The sequence below is a fragment of the Neophocaena asiaeorientalis genome, unplaced genomic scaffold (assembly GCF_003031525.2).
Source record: "Neophocaena asiaeorientalis asiaeorientalis breed wild unplaced genomic scaffold, Neophocaena_asiaeorientalis_V1.1 scaffold7, whole genome shotgun sequence".
Taxonomy (NCBI): Eukaryota; Metazoa; Chordata; class Mammalia; order Artiodactyla; family Phocoenidae; genus Neophocaena; species Neophocaena asiaeorientalis.
In genome coordinates this window covers 450186-466687 of record NW_020185337.1, presented here as the reverse complement: position 1 = coordinate 466687, position 16502 = coordinate 450186, and positions in this window count along the sequence as shown.

Below are 16502 nucleotides of genomic sequence, written 5' to 3'. Positions count from 1 at the left end.
CATGCTTTCTTCTCTAGTCTCAGTTCTCTTTGCCTTCTCAATTTTGATCTCTATGTCATTTTTTCCCCATTTGTGTCCCTACTCAAATTCTTCTCTTATGCCCAGTAGGTTTCTTTTGACTTCTGCTCTCTCTTCACCTGGTATTCAATTTAGCTCCCACTTTGTGAAGCTGGGTCTACCAAGGTGAAACTCTGACGAATCCTTGTTTCTATGTCCTAGTTATTCCCAAGAGGGACAGCTCAAGCTGTGGTTTAGTGCAGGACTCTCCCTCTGCCTTTTCCACCCCTCCTTGCCTCTTTCTTTTCCCATCTGTGCCAATTTATTCATTTATAATGAGAAATACAAATGCCAAGTTTATTGCAGTGCTTGTTTTGTTAGATTGCCTTAATTTTTTCCCTGTAGGTGAAAGAAAACTTGCTTAGCAAACATGGAATCAGACATAGCGTAGTTGATTATTATTTGACTGTTTAAGCTATGCATCTCTGAAACGGGAAGGTACTTTCCACTTGGGTCATGTGCTTGTGGTTGGGAATGCTTCCGTCATGTTGGATGGTACTGCTGTTATGTGTGGTGGAGGGAGCTTGGGTATCCTCCTTTTCCAGGCCCCAAGGCAGGCAGTTTATGTGGCTAAAACTTTGGCTTTGAAAGTGCTTCTACTTTCTCAGCATCTCCTTCTTTTCTGCTTTCTTTTTCTGCTTTTTTAATGATGCATTTCTACACTTCTTTTTTCTTCTTCTTCCTATCTTTTGTTTCTTTCCCTGGAAAGAACTCTCTCTTGCTGCACATCCTCTGCCTTACTGTGCACTCCTGGCAGTGCACCTCCACCTCTGTCCTCCTGGTCTCTGCTTCTATTCATTTGCCACAGAAAACCAGATTATCATTGGTGACTAAAGATAGATAGTCACAGAATCTATATTTCTTTACATTTCCTGGAAATAGGAAAGTGCAATCACCATCCATTCTTTACTTTTATTTTGTTGCAGAGCACAGGCTCCAGACACGCAGGCTCAGCGGCCATGGCTCACGGGCCTAGCCGCTCCGTGGCATGTGGGATCTTCCCGGACCGGGGCACGAACCCGTGTCCCCTGCATCGGCAGGCAGACTCTCAACCACTGCGCCACCAGGGAAACCCACCATTCATTCTTAATTTCTCTAGCTTCAGCAATGTGGCAGGGACCAAGGTAGATCAAACTCTTTTGGACAACCTCAACTAATTGTCAGCCATGGTAGTGACCCATAAAAATACCACTGTGGGGCTTTTGATGCATTATTATTTTTAGTGAGTGTTATATAATAATGTTTACCTTAAAAATTTTATTGTTTATTTATCTTACCAAGGTTGGTGTGTGGTGGGAGAGGCACATCTTAGGATCTGTTCTTAATTAGTTTCTTTAGGACTTGCTCTTAGCAGCATTTTTCTGTGTTTTGTTTTTTCCTGAGTAAATGAGTAAGTAAGTGGGGGAGATCTCAAACTTGATGGGAAAATGAACCCAAGAAGAATTAAAGATGGGTAATGACATCATTCTTTTTTGCTTTTAGTGGTCCAATCCCACATGTTCATTAACTAAAATGAAGGTGCTATAAATGAATGAAAGGTAGACTATTTCTAAAAAAAACCTTTGTCTTTTTTTAACAACATGAATGAACTCCAATTAGCTGTTTACAACATGTTGCCAAGTAGTACTCCTACCAAAACTGTTTTAATGAACAACAAAGACTCATTTGTACGTAGTCATTTTTTTCCCCCAATGACATTATGAAGGTATGTTTTTGGTTGGTTGATCATTTTCTCTGAAACCTGGCTTATATGGATTTACCTCAGATCCTTGCTACTTATTCGAAGTATGTTTATGTATTGATAGCATAAGTAGCAGCAGGGAGTTGATAGAAATGCAGACTCTCAGGGCCCTATCCCAGAGCAACTGGGATGCTTTTAACAAGATCCCCAGGTGATCAGCTATCTCCCGCATGGTATATCGTTGATTGTTCTCTATTAATGTGTCAATTTTATCGCTATCAACTTCAACTGGTCTACCCAACCGTGGAGCATCGTCCAGCGAGAAATCTCCAGCACAAAACTTTGGAAACCACTTTTGACACGTTCGATCAGTCACAGCACCTTCTCCATACATTGCACAAATCTCTTTTTGCATTTCAGTTGTGTTTTTACCTTGCTGGAAATAATAAAGCATAATATGTCAAAAATGTTGTTTTTCTTCCATCTTCAATATTAAAATGGCTACACAAAAATTCACCAACTTTGATTTCTTTTTAAATGCATGCTGATATGACAGCTGTCACAGTCTAACGCAATTGTTTCAAATGACAACGAAGTGCTACTAGAGCCATCTTACAGAAGAAACTGAATGAAAGTTTTGGCCAATCCAACATTAAATTTCACTTATATTTATAGACTAAATTTTACTGTTTTGATTTTAATTAAAATTGTATTATCTAATAACTTATTTCATGGGCTTGCATTATCTACTTTAGAGAAAAATATCTATTAAAAGCTGGAGTCATACCCAGATCCTCTTTCAGCCTATTTAGCATAGATGGGCTTTGTCTACAGGATTCTATTTGAGGCAGGTTTTGACATCTTGGCATTTCCTTTTCTCTGGAGTATTGTAGCCTTTCCTCTAATTGTGTATTGGACAATTTCCTCCAGCCCTCAGTAGCAATCTATATATCATGTTTATTCCCTGAATTAAGAACCTAGAGGGGTGGGATAAAGAGGGTAGGAGGGAGACACAAGAGGGAGGAGATATGGGGATATATGTATATGTATAGTTGATTCACTTTGTTATAAAGCAGAAACTAACACACAATTGTAAAGTAATTATACTCCAATAAAGATGTTAAAAAAAAAAAGGAACTCCCAACAAACTTAGAGAAGTCTCCTGATATATGTTCAATGGACAATATTTGGAACCTACTTGATAAGGTACAAATTTCTTAAATACTCTAAAACACATTCAAAGGTAAGTTTCAGCTTTTGGTTCAAATAGGAGTGAATGTGCAGAGTATCAGGGCAAAACTCTACTTATCATGGTATACACTTTGCATTTCTTACATCTACTTTGTCTTTTATCTTTGTGCTTTAAACGACAGCTCTAAGTGGTCCAAACATGTGCAAGCCAAAAACTATAAGGCAAAATAAAAAGAGTATAAGTCACATTTGCTTGATATCACTTTAAAAGGAAAATTTATTGATCAATCTGGGAATCCATATTTTCTCTTTAAACATGGATAATACTATAGCTATCTGGATGGCATCCTTTATCCTACTTATTTATAAATACTCCAAGGTAAAAAAAAAATGTTAAGGATTGCCACTTTATTAAAGAAAGCACTTTTTAGACATTAATTTATTTGCAGATGAATCTCAGATTATTGTAAAACTAGAGTATAAACTCTCTGAAGGCAGTATTTTTGTCTGTTTTTTCCACTGTTGTATCTTCTAGCACCTAGGACAGTGCTCCCGCAGGTGGTGTATCATAAATATACTTGCTGACAGAATGAACAAATGAATTAAAAGAGTAAAGATGAAGAACGTAAAGACTCTTCAGAATTAAACAGTTTAGATTCATTTCTTATTGGTCGCATTTTGCCAAAAGTGTCTTTGAGCAATAAGAGTCTCCCTGGAGACAAGATCTTATCTAAAACAACTAAATAATGGAAGCCAGAGATAATTGTGATTCTTAAAAGAACTATGTAGGAATAGTCCCAACAATATGCCCAGTTTACCTGTAGCTCAGCTATTTCATGGCTTTTATCTATGATGGTATCACAGCTGAAGTGCTTTTCTCTTAAAGCGCCTCCTTTTCCCATTCTTTGATCTGACCCCATCACTTGACTTCTGGTAACAAAACTGTTCAGAGGGATTTTCTTTCCACTTCACTCCCATCACCTTCCTGGCCTTCATATGGAGCCAATTTTTTCTTTTAACCTTGACTTTGAAGGCCTTCTCTCTACATGGTTGGCTGGAGGCATGGATCTCTGCTAAATTTATCTGATAGGCTCATAACCCCCAATTTATCTCCCTTTTCCTTATGGAAGAACATACTCTATGTTGATGGTAGGGTGGGTAGACAGGTGGATAGGGAATGACTGAGTGCTATTTTCCCTTTTGGGCAAGTTTTGTGGTCAGAATTCACTTCTGTTATCTCCCATTTCACCTCTATGTCCTATAAAAAGGCATCCCAAGAAAGTTGGCCTTCCCCCACACCTGGTGAGTTCTAAAGCTTTTCAAAAGGGCTCATTATTTTGAAAATGCATTTTATAATTCTAAAAGGAAAAGGAAACTGTTGTTTTCTACTTTGTTTTACTTCTAAAAATGTGACGAGCAATTGCACACGTTTTGTGGACTGGCCTAGGAAACTTAATTTTTACTGGGACATACATTATATTAGAAGAATATGATTTGTTAATGAACTTTCACAAACTGTAATATACAGTAAAGTATGTTTATAATCTAAAATCATAAAAGTTTTTGAAAGAATTGGAACAAAGGATAACAATTCCTTAAGCCATTGTAAAAGCAACCAATTATTTATCCAACTGTTAGTAAAAACAATTTGTAGGCTTTATCATAAGAGATACATTCACAAGCAAAGTATGTGGAACCAACACAGTAAGATGGCCAAGAGGTGTGGACTCTCTAGTCAGAATCCCAGTTCTGCTACTTACATGTTCTTTGAGATCAGCAGGTTAGCTTTCCTATTGATGTCCCAGTTTTCTCATCTGTAATGAGACGTTAATATAAGTTATTTATAGAATTATTGTAAGGATTAAATAAAATACCACATGTAAAATGTAAGTGCAGTGATTATCATGCTTAAGTGCTGAATAAATAGCAGTTCTAATTGTCTTATACATGTCAATACTTTATATGTTTATCCATTTGAAAATTCGGCTGCCTTTGAATGAATCTAAAAATTAACGTCATGTTAAGACATGCTGAGAGTTTTACATCATCTGCTCTGTGAAAACATGGTATGAGAGTGGGCTGATTAGCCTGAAAGGGAGCTTAGCCCACCCTAGCATCCACATCTCATGCAGTGTGCCCGCTTCCATTTGATGTCAGGTGCAAATGATGGCCCTGGAAAGGAAGCCAGGTGCTTATGTTGGCAATAGTATTGGCAAATTTGAAGATGCACTGACAGGTTCCTTATGAGAGCTAAAGGTCTACTTGTTATATTTGTTACTCCTTAAAAATGTAGGTTGCTAATATCACTCTTATTTTGCAAATAAATAAAATTCAGGTTAAATAGTCCATAATGTATGGCTATACTACATCAGTGGTGAATCAAATATGACAACTCAAACATTTTTGTTCATGTTACAGAGGCAGATTCCAATGAGGACAGATAAGAGCTTCAAGGCACAGAACTGGGTGAGACATAATTCGGGAAAATATTGCTGTTTGAGCCAGGCATATAATAAGAGGGTGCAACCAAAAGAAGGAATCACACTGTTTTTTTTAAACAGTGAGAATTTAACATAAAGACTTGTTAATTAATGACTGAAGAATTGACAAGGCTAAAAAGACAACCTGAAGGTATCTCCAAGGTAACAAGGTTGATAGCAGGGAGCAGCTATCAACTGCGGGGCTGAGAGAGGCTGAGAACATAAAGGGAGGGGCTGGAGTTATTACAATTTAAAAGCTTGGAGGAGTGGGCTGGTGTTTGGATGATCAGAGGAGGGGCCCTGTGGACTGGGGATCTGAATTCCTAAAGAGAGGACACTGGCTACTGCTGGTGTCTCTGAGTGGGCATGATGAAGTTGGAGAAAACTTCAAACTGGATTTGACAAGCTGTTCCTGGGATTGACTGCCAGGGTGAAGAAGAGGCATTGCTGATTGGTGCTGTCAAGAACAGAAAGCCCTCAGACAGTGAACAGGAAGCAGCAGCCCCTTTCCCCTCCTCCAGCCCTGCAGTCTCCCTCTAACAGCCCTATTGGAAGTGTCTAACAGAGCCAGCCAGCAAAACAGAAATGCAACTCACAGAGTTCTTGTCTCAGCATCACAAGGTAGGGAATAGAAGGATGGGTTTCAAGCTGAGACACCATAACATAATATCTAGCACAAAGAGGGTCTATAGGGTAGTGACTGAAGTTGGAGGAACAAGGCAGAATCGGTGGTTCCATGAGATCAGTCTGTCCTTCCTAGGGCAAATGGGGTACCACCAGATAGGACAGCCAGGATGACTACCTTGTGGGGGAAGCACGAAACAGTCTTGAGGACATGTCCCTGGAACTTAATGTTTTGGCTGCTGGTCTTATGGCAGGAATGCCACAGCCTGCTAAGTGTTAAGCTAAAGCTGTTGCAATTACTGTTGTCCTTGTCAAAATGACTCAGAAGCTGAGGAGGGTCTGAGGCTGTAAGTGAGGGTCATCAGTGACTACTGTGGTGGTGAAGGAGCCAAGGCGGGGAAAGGGGGCTGAGAACCCAAGTTGGTGCTTATAATAGTCCATAGAGACAGAAGCCAATACTTCCAGAGGCAGACAGGGAATTCTTGTCTTAGTTTGCAGCAAGTGAGTTGTGAGAGAGAGAGAGAGAGAATGGGAAATAGGGCTTTTTAGTACTGTGTATATTGACTAAGAGGGAGTAAGCAGTCCTCAGGACACTGTAGAATTTGATGATGGAAAACTCCCACTCATTCAAATCTCCCAAGACCGCTGGTCAATCAGAGAGTCCATGGTGAGGGATGATGTGGCCCCAGAGCAAGTTAGTTCTTCATTGCCTAGAGCTGGCGTTCCTGGAGCTCTACAATCTGACCCTCATTCACTTCTCTAGGGCTGCTCACTCCCATTCCTTGCCAACATTATAAATCACCTTGGAACATTGCAGATAATACTGGCGCTGGTTCCCTCCCAGCCCAATTAAATGAGATTATCTGGAGATGGGGCAGGGGCACTAGTATTTTTTCAAAGCTCCCCATGATATTCCAATGGCAGCCAAAGTTGTGAACCATGTGTTATGAGAATCCAATGCCCCAACTAATCTGGTCTATTTTTCAATTCAATTTAATTCAATTCAAAATTTTAGATCTATACTGGGTACTTAGCAATATGCTTGGTACTGGAGATACAAATGAGAGAAGATAAATATCTTATGATTCAATAGGTGAGACCAAGACATACACATATATGATTTAACCTATTGAGAAGGATGGTAATTAATTCTACCTGGGGATGTCTGAGGAGAAAAGATGGGGAAAACCTCCCAGCACAAATGAAAATATGCATCTAGAGTGTAGAAGATTAGTCTACATTGAGTTGATTCTTGGAGGATGAATAGCCTTTTAACAAAGAGCCTGAAGCATGAGGGAGCATGCTATGTTCAGTCATGATGAATAGTTCATACAACTAGAAAACTGATTGAATTGGGTGAAGCTAGAGATGAGACAGAAAAGGAACCACACTGTAAAGGTGGTTTTTTTTGTCTTTTTTTTTTTGGTATGCGGGCATCTCACTGTTGCGGCCTCTCCCATTGCGGAGCACAGGCTCTGGACGCACAGGCTCAGCAGCCATGGCTCACAGGCCCAGCCACTCAGCGGCACGTGGGATCTTTCCCGACCGGGGTACAAACCCGTGTCCCCTGCATCGGCAGGTGGACTCTCAACCAGTGCGCCACCAGGGGAGCCCTGTAAAGGGTTTTGAATTCCATGTCACTTGAACATCCATGAGAAACCAAGCACTAGGCTAGATTCTCAAGGTACAAAAATGAATAAAAGTCAGTACCTGTTTTTAAGATGCTCTCCGTTATATGCATGAGTCAGATACAAAGTTGTGTAGGGAAGTAGTGCAGGCAGAGAGAACTACATGGACAAAAATACAGAGGCTTGACAATGCCTGTGATTTCAGGACTGCTAAATGTGTGATAGGGATGGATGGAAATAAATCTTAAAAGGCAAACTGGGGCTTCCCTGGTGGCGCAGTGGTTGTGAGTCCGCCTGCCGATGCAGCGGACACGGGTTCGTGACCCAGTCCGGGAAGATCCCACATGACGCGGAGCGGCTGGGCCCGTGAGCCATGGCCGCTGAGCCTGCGCGTCCGGAGCCTGTGCTCCACAACGGGAGAGGCCGTAACAGTGAGAGGCCCGCGTACCGCAAAAAAAAAAAGGCAAATTGAAATGAGATCGGAAGAGCATTGTGTACTGTATGAGTTTGGATTTTACGCTATGATTAACAAGGGATTATGAGGATTTTAAACCATATCTGATTTATAACTAATAATTTTGGTGGTATTATATAAATCTTGACTTGATAGAAAGGTGGAAAGAGAGACTGGAGAACAAAAGACCAGCTAAGGACTATTAAAGTGGTCTAGGCAAGAGGTTTTCTGATCTAAGGCAGCTAGGTTTTGTCATTAATGGGTATTGTATTTTATGGGGCTTGGGAAGACAGGGAAGGAGAATTTTTTCCTTTGCATACTTTTTGGTGAGAGGAAAGAGGATACCTTGTGTCTGAGCTATCTGGGTTATCCAGGTGGAACAGTGGACAAAAATATGCCTCTAGAGCTAGATTAATCTAGATTGGAAATGGCTACGTGGTGCCAGCTGCTTGTAAAGGATAGATGATGCCAAGTAAACAGCCAGACATGAACAGACTCTTGGGGAAAATCAACATGTAGAGACGAACAAAAGAAGGGAGCAGAAGGAGACTAGGAAAATTAGGAGGAAATCAGGATGGATGAATATTTCAGAGATCTAGAGTTTCTCTAGATATTAAGGAGATCATTTCAAGAGGAATGGATTAGGCAACAGTGTCAAATACTGAAAAGAAGTCAAAGAGGATAAAAAACCTGAGAGAAAACCCCTCTAGACCAAATTCCATGGACACAGGGACCATATATGTCTTTGATACATATTAGGTGCTTAACAATGTTTGTGGAATAAATGAACGGATTTACATTCTGGATTTACTTAAGGGCCATTACTGCTACTGTTCTCCAATTTTCTCTTGCTTGTATATAAGATTATGTATATTTCAAAATATAACCCATATTAAATATGAATATTTCTCTGGTTTTCAAAGAAAGAAGACAGAAATAATCTAAAAGGAACATAACTATATTTTTCTAGTTAAAAATGGGCATTATTTTGCATGAAAAATATTTTTCTCATTCTCAAATGATATATTATGCATTAAACAATAGAAGATGAAATAGCACATATTTAATTTCCTATGTCATTAGAAGTATGTTCCTTTTGACCTTTACAAGTTAAATTCAAAAGTTAATTCAATTTTCTGACTAAAGACTATTAAGGTTCTGAAGCAAGGATTTAGGCTGGATTCAGAAAGATTTTAATGAGTTGGAAGTGAGTCAAAAAACATTCACTACTCATTTTCAGAACTGCTCCTACTTTATCATGACTTTCTCCCTAATGCTTTCATAGTTTGTCCTTTATCAAAATTAAATCCCATTAGCTGATCAACTACTATATTAATTTGAAGGTAGCCAAATGTCTTTCAAGGAGCCTAAAAATATAATTTATAGATTATTTTAAAAATATATCACTTGAAAGGAATTGGACTTAATTTTTTTTCAGTAAAGAATCTTCAAAACTGCTGTAAACCTAAATATGATTTTTAAATCATATTTGTACTCTTCTAATTTTCCATGTGATATTCACATTCAATAGGATGATGCCTAGTTTTATATTCTCTTTGAAGGAGAGGCTTATGAAGGTATTTAATAGATTATGTGAAATTTTTGTTGGTTACTGTAAACTAATTCAGAAAAGATTCTGTTTTTGAACATTACATATACACGTATACTACCCATTATAGATTAGTAGGGAATGTAGATGGCATCATTTATTAGTGGTTTGAGCTACTGTCTTAGGTTAGTTTCTCCAGAAACAGGCTCAGAGAAGAGGATTTGTGGCTAAGTGATTTATTAAGGAGGTACTTCTAGGAGAAGCTAGCAAGAAAGTGGGAAGACGGGCAGGGAAGGGGCCAGGCCAAGCAAGGGTGGAGTTTCAGACAATGTCTTTCTTGGCCTCAGCTTGAGCCCAAAGGAGAGCTCTGGAGCATTCGGTACACCTCTGAATGCCTAACGCTGGGCAAAAAATTTGGACTGTCACTAAGGTCTGTGGTGATGGTGGGAGAAGACACGAAGGCAAGGGGAATACATTCCCAGAACTTTCTTCTACTTTATTTGGGCAAAGCAGTGCTTCCAGTAGCCTGAAGACAGGCCTTTGAGGAGAGTCTGGGACACTGGCCATTGGAATCAAAAGGGGTAGGTGTAGGGGATGAGGGTTAGGGAGGGGGTAAGAAATTGTAGAAGGGATATGAAGTAATCTCAGTGGAGCAAAAACAATATGTTTTATATAGTCAAAACCTAATTTGCCTGAAGATATTACAATTTCCAAATTCCTCTAATTTCACTTTAGTTCCTGATTCGAAAATCCACACCAACAAGGTTTTGTGTAACTACTTATAGGGCATTTGTTGCTTGGTTGCTGAGTTTAAAATGTCCTCCTTTCTTTATAGACAAAACCAGGTAGAAATGCATTTAGAGACATACTAGCTGGCTAGAAGGAACTGTTCTTTATTGCTCCATTTTTATTTTGAGAGGCTCTTTTCCTGTCCTAACACAAACTTTCCTATGTGACATGCTTCCATAGTAGAAATAGGTACGTGATACACCAAGATAACTTCCATATCACATTTGACAAGTGACCATTTTTTCTCATTCAACAGAGTTTTTCCAGGTCCACAAGAAGTTTGTTTTGCTTTTGTTATGGGCAGTCACTTTTCTTATCTTAGTTTGGCTAAGATATTTTTTGGTCCAAGGATAAAGAAGCCATATAAAAGTATATGGTGATGTTTTAACTCAAAAGCACTTTGCAAAAATCTCTAAGTCATTAGTTTCTCTTTATTAAGAGTGTGAGAAGTTAGTTGGTATAAAAGTTCTTTCTTGGTTTGCAGTAACTGCTGAGAAGATTAAGAAAAGTATTGATAGTTTAAAAGATGTGCTAGCTTTGCTTTTGCAAAGAGTGATATTCTGAGCTACAGTGTCCTCTGAAAAAATTTAAATTTTGATGGGATAAAATATGACAGAGATCTTAAGACTGTAACTAGTATTTGTTGTGGATTCAAATATTTCATTATTGCATTGACAAACCACAGACAATAGGCAATCTAGGTCAGAGGTCAGAGTTTACCCCCTGCTTTCCCTTTTGTTGAGGACTGAGAGAGGAAGATGTTTTCAAACTGGGGGTGAGAGGATAATCCAGTCCCTGTTACTTCATCTTGGCTGCAAGTGGAAATTGAAACTTTGTTTTCTGAAAGTGGATTTGATGTTTAAAAGCAGCCCAAAGAGGGACTCCAACCAAGATGGCAGAGTAGTAGGATGTGGAGCTTACCTCCTCCCATGAATACATCAAAGATACATCTACAAATGGAACAGTTCTTGCAGAACACATACTGAACACCAGCAGAAGACCTCAGACACCTGAAAGGGCAAGAAAGGTCTCCAGGTAACCGGGTAGGACAATAGGAAAAAAAATAAAGAGGAAGCGGTATGGGACCTGTGCCCCTGGGAGGGAGCTGATAAAGAGGAAAGGTTTACACACCCTGGGAAGCCCCCTCACTGGTGGGAAGATCAGCCAGGACAGAAAAGGAGCTTCAGATCATCAGAGGAGAGTTCAACAACTGGTTTGTGACAGGCAGAACAGAGAAAGAACTGCACACTGTCGGTGCCACCGCCCTGAGTCCCCCAGCCTGAGACGTGCATCCGCCGGTATGGGTGGGGGCTGGGTACTGGAACTTGGGGTTCAGAGGACAGACCCAGGGAAAGAACTGCTGTTGGCTGCGTGGAGACAGCCTGAAGGAGCTGGAGTGCTGTACTGCCGCTTTGGGAGAACGACCCCAGCTGCCACCTTGGACGGTTCCTGCGTGGGCAGGCTTTGTAAATTCAGCACCTGTGGGACATCTGAATGGACAATGTGTGCTCCTGCAGCTGGGACAGGTCTGACCGTAGCAGCTGTGGGCTTTGTGGGCTTGTGCATATTGGGGCTGGCCCGGGCCAGGGTCTGAGCTGCCTCCCAGCTCCCACAGCTGGTCTAGGTGCATGACTACTGCAGTCCTGGGACCTGACTTCAGCGGATCTGCCCTGGTGGCCTTGTGAAAACAACACCTGAGGGATGCCAGGTCTTACTGCTGGGATTCCCAAGGTCGAGACAGAGCCAAGGGCAGTGCTAACAACAGTGTACTTTGTGAGCCTGCACAAAAGGTGACAGGTGACAAAACAGAGTACACTCAACAGTGAACAGCTCTGACGGAGGAGTACTCAGTGGCTCCTCTCCCAGTATGATGCGCCCACCTCACACCAAAGATCAGAAACACAGCTCAGAAGTGGACCTGGGGGCTTCTACTCCAACAACTAGGGAGCAGACCCTGCCCCTGACAGGGCTGTGACAACCAAAGAGCACCACAACACAAGTCGCACCTTCTATCAAGGGGAAAATGGCCAGCGTACACTGAGGAAAGAGGTGGCAGGCATCCATACTAGAAACAGCCCTTGCACCAAAAATATTAAACCCAAGCAGGCTACATGGGGATGACCCCACATAAAAATAGCCCCCAAGACCACAGTAGAGAATTGTTTCTCCTAAACTCATAGAGCAAGAGAACTATAAGTAAAATGAAGAAGCGGAGGAACCATTCACAATTAAAAGATCAAGAGAATTCCCCTGAAAGAGCAAACAATGAAACAGACCTCTTCAGTCTAATAGACAGCGAGTTCAAAAAGGAGATAACGAAAATACTGAAGAAATTAAGAAGGGTGATCGACAGAAAAACAGATTACTGTAAAAAGAGAACTAGAAACTATAAAGAGGAACAAAGAAAAATTAGAAAATGTATTTGCAGAGATGAAAGCTGAACTAAAGGCAATGAACAGCAGAATGAATAATGCAGAACAAAGAATAAGTGATCTGGAAGATATGATAATGGAAATCACCCAATCCGAACAGCAGATAGAAAGCCAAATAAAAAAAAAGAAAGCAATATCAGAGACCTATGGGGTAATATAAAGTGTGCTAATCTATGCATCATAGGGATTCCAGAAGGAGAAGAAAGAGAAAGGGGGATTGAAAATGTATTTGAAGAAATTATGGCTGAAAAATTCCCAAACCAAAAGAAGGGAACAGATTTCCAGGTACAGGAAGAACAGAGGGTCCCAAACAAGATAAACCCAAACAGACTTACACCAAGACATATTATAATAAAAATGGCAATAAAAGCAGCAAGAGAAAAACAAAGAGTTAATTACAAGGGAACCCCCATAAGGTTATCAGCTGATTTCTCTACAAAAATGTTACTGGCCATAAGGGAGAGGCAAGATATGTTCAAATCCCTGAAAGGGAAAAACCTGCAATCTAGGATACTCTATCCAGCAAGATTTAGAATAGAAGGAGAGATAATGAATTTCTCAGACAAGCAAAAACTAAAAGAATACAGCGCTACTAAGCCTATCCTAAAGTAAATATTGAAAGGTCTTCTCTAACTAGAAAAGAAAAAAGTAAGACTGTATAGAAAATTACAATTGGAAAGTAAATCACGTAAATATGCCAGTACACAAATTTTAAAAAATCAAAAATTTCTGTGAAAGTGATGATAGCCACAATGAACAGCAAAAGGATGAACATGAAGATATAAAATAGGACATCAAAATAATAAAATGTGGGGGAGGAGAAAGAAAATATATATTCTTTTTCTAGAATGTGTTTGAGCCTATATGACTACCAGTCTAAAGCAAGTAGATATAGGAAGGGGTTTATATATTTGAAAAATAGGGTAACCACAAATCAAAAACACATAATAGATTCACAAAAACTAAAAAGAAGAGAACATAAGCATAATACAAAAGAAAATCCTTAAACCACAAAAGGAAAAAGGAAAAGAAAGGGACAAAGGATGACCACTCTCATGACTTCTATTCAACATAGTATTGGAAGTCTTGGCCACAACAATCTGACAAGGAAAACAAATAAAAGTATTCAAATTGGTAGGAAAGAGGTTGCATACAGAGATCAGTTGCATTCCTTTACACTAACAATGAAATATTAGAAAAATGAATGCAAACAAAAAAGTCCTTTTTTAAAATCACATCAAAAAAGATAAAATACTTGGGAATAAACCTCATCAACGAGGTGAAATACATATGCTGAGAACTATAAAGTATTCATAACAGAAATTGAATATGATTCAAAAAAATGGAAAGATATCCCATGCTCTTGGACTGAAAGAATTAATATTGTTAAAATGGCCATACTACCCAGAGCAATCTACAGATTTAATGCAATACCTATCAAAATACCCATGACATTTTTCACAGAACTAGAATAAATAATCCTAAAATGTATATGAAAGCATAAAAGACCCAGAATTGCCAAAGCAATTCTGAGAAAAAAGAACAAAGCAGGAGGCATAATCTCCCAGACCTCAGACAATACTACAAAGCTACAGTAATCAAAACAGCATGGTATTGGCACAAAACATAAATACGGATGAATGGAACAGAATAGAGAGCCCAGAAATAAACCCACACACCTATGTGTTGAAGAAAAATAATCTTCAACAAAGAGGCAAAAATATACAATGAGGAAAAGACAATCTACTTAGCCATTTGTGTTGGGAAAGCTGGACAGCTGCATGAAAATCAATGAAACTAAAACAATACACCCACACACCATACACAAAAATAAACTCAAAATGGCTTAAAGACTTATAAGACAAATCACCATAAAACTCCTAGAAGAGAACATAGGAAAAACATTTTCTGACATAAATCATACCAATGTTTTCTTAGGTCAACCTCCCAAGGCAATAAAAATAAAATAAAAAATAAACAAATGAGACCTAACAAAACGTATAAGCTTTTGCACAGTGAAAGGAACCATAAACAAGACAAAAAGACAACATACAGACTACGGAAGAAAAATTTGCAAATGATGCAACTGACAAGGATTAATTCCCAAAATATTAATCATTACCTACCTATCTCAAAGAGCTAATAAAATTCAATATCAAAAATAAAAAAATTAAAAATGGGCAGAAGGCCTAAATAGACATTTCTCCAAAGAAGACATAGATGGCCAACAGGCACATGAAAAGATGCTTATCATCACTAATTATTAGAGAAATGCAAATCAAAACAAAAATGAGCTACCACCTCACACCAGTCATAATGACCATCATTAAAAAGCCTACAAATAATAAATGCTGGAGAGGGTGTGGAGAAAAGAGAACCCTCTTACACTGTTGGTGGGAATGTAAATTGGTGCAGCCACTATGGAAAACAGCATGGAGGTTCCTCAAAAAACTATAAATAGAGTTGCCATATGATTCAGTAATCCCACTCCTGGACATATACCCAAACAAAATTATAATTCAAAAAGATACATGCACCCCTATGTTCATAACAGCACTATTTACAATAGCCATGACATGGAAACAAATGTCCATCGACAGATGAATGGATAAAGAAGATATGGTATGTATATATATATAATATATACATACATATACAATGGAATATTAGTCATAAAAAAGAATGAAATAATGCCATTTGCAGTAACATGGATGGACCTAGAGAGTAATATTATTATTATTACTTAAGCGAAGTAAGTCAGAAAGACAAATAACATATGATATCACTTAAGTGTGGAATCTAAAATACAACACATATGAACATATCTATAAAACGAAAACAGACTCACAGATATAGAGAATGGAGTTGTGGCTGTCAAGGGGGAGGGTAAGTAGGGTAGGGAAGGATTGGGAGTTTAGGATTAGCAGATGCAAACTATTATATATAAGATGGATAAAAAACAAGTTTCTACTGTATAGCACAAGGAACTATATAATACCCTGTGATAAACCATAATGGAAAAGAATATGAAAAACAGTATATATATGTTATAACTGAGTCACTCTGCTGTACAGCAGAAGTTAAACACAACATTGTACATCAAGTATACTTCAATAAAATTTAAAAACAAACAAACAAACAAAAAACAAAGGAAAAAGAAAAACCCAGGCAATCCATTTTGGAGACACGAAGTCATTTCCATCACTGAAAGGACTGGTCATTTCTCCTGCCTTTTATTACATAAAACAAACCTAAAATCAGGCCTGATTTACCTCTTAGGGTAATTGTACAATCTGTCTGTCATTCTTCCCTTCCCCCACCCTCACTCTTTCCCATAGTTTTCCAGTGTGAGAAGGAGGGAAGAGAAGAAGGTAAAATGGATTCATTTCTTCTCCCAAAAACACGACCTTGTCTTAACTTCTAAGAGGACTTTTCTGGTTTGTTTTGTGCAGGTAGTTTAAGCACTTACTTGAAGAAATAAGGTTTTCTTCTTGCTGGTTTATTATTTTTTCCTCATCCTCAAATGTTAGCAAAAATGACTCTAAAAAACATTCAAACTCATACCCTTCTTACTGCCAAAAATGTAGGTGCAGAGTAAGTATATAGGGATAGGGCAG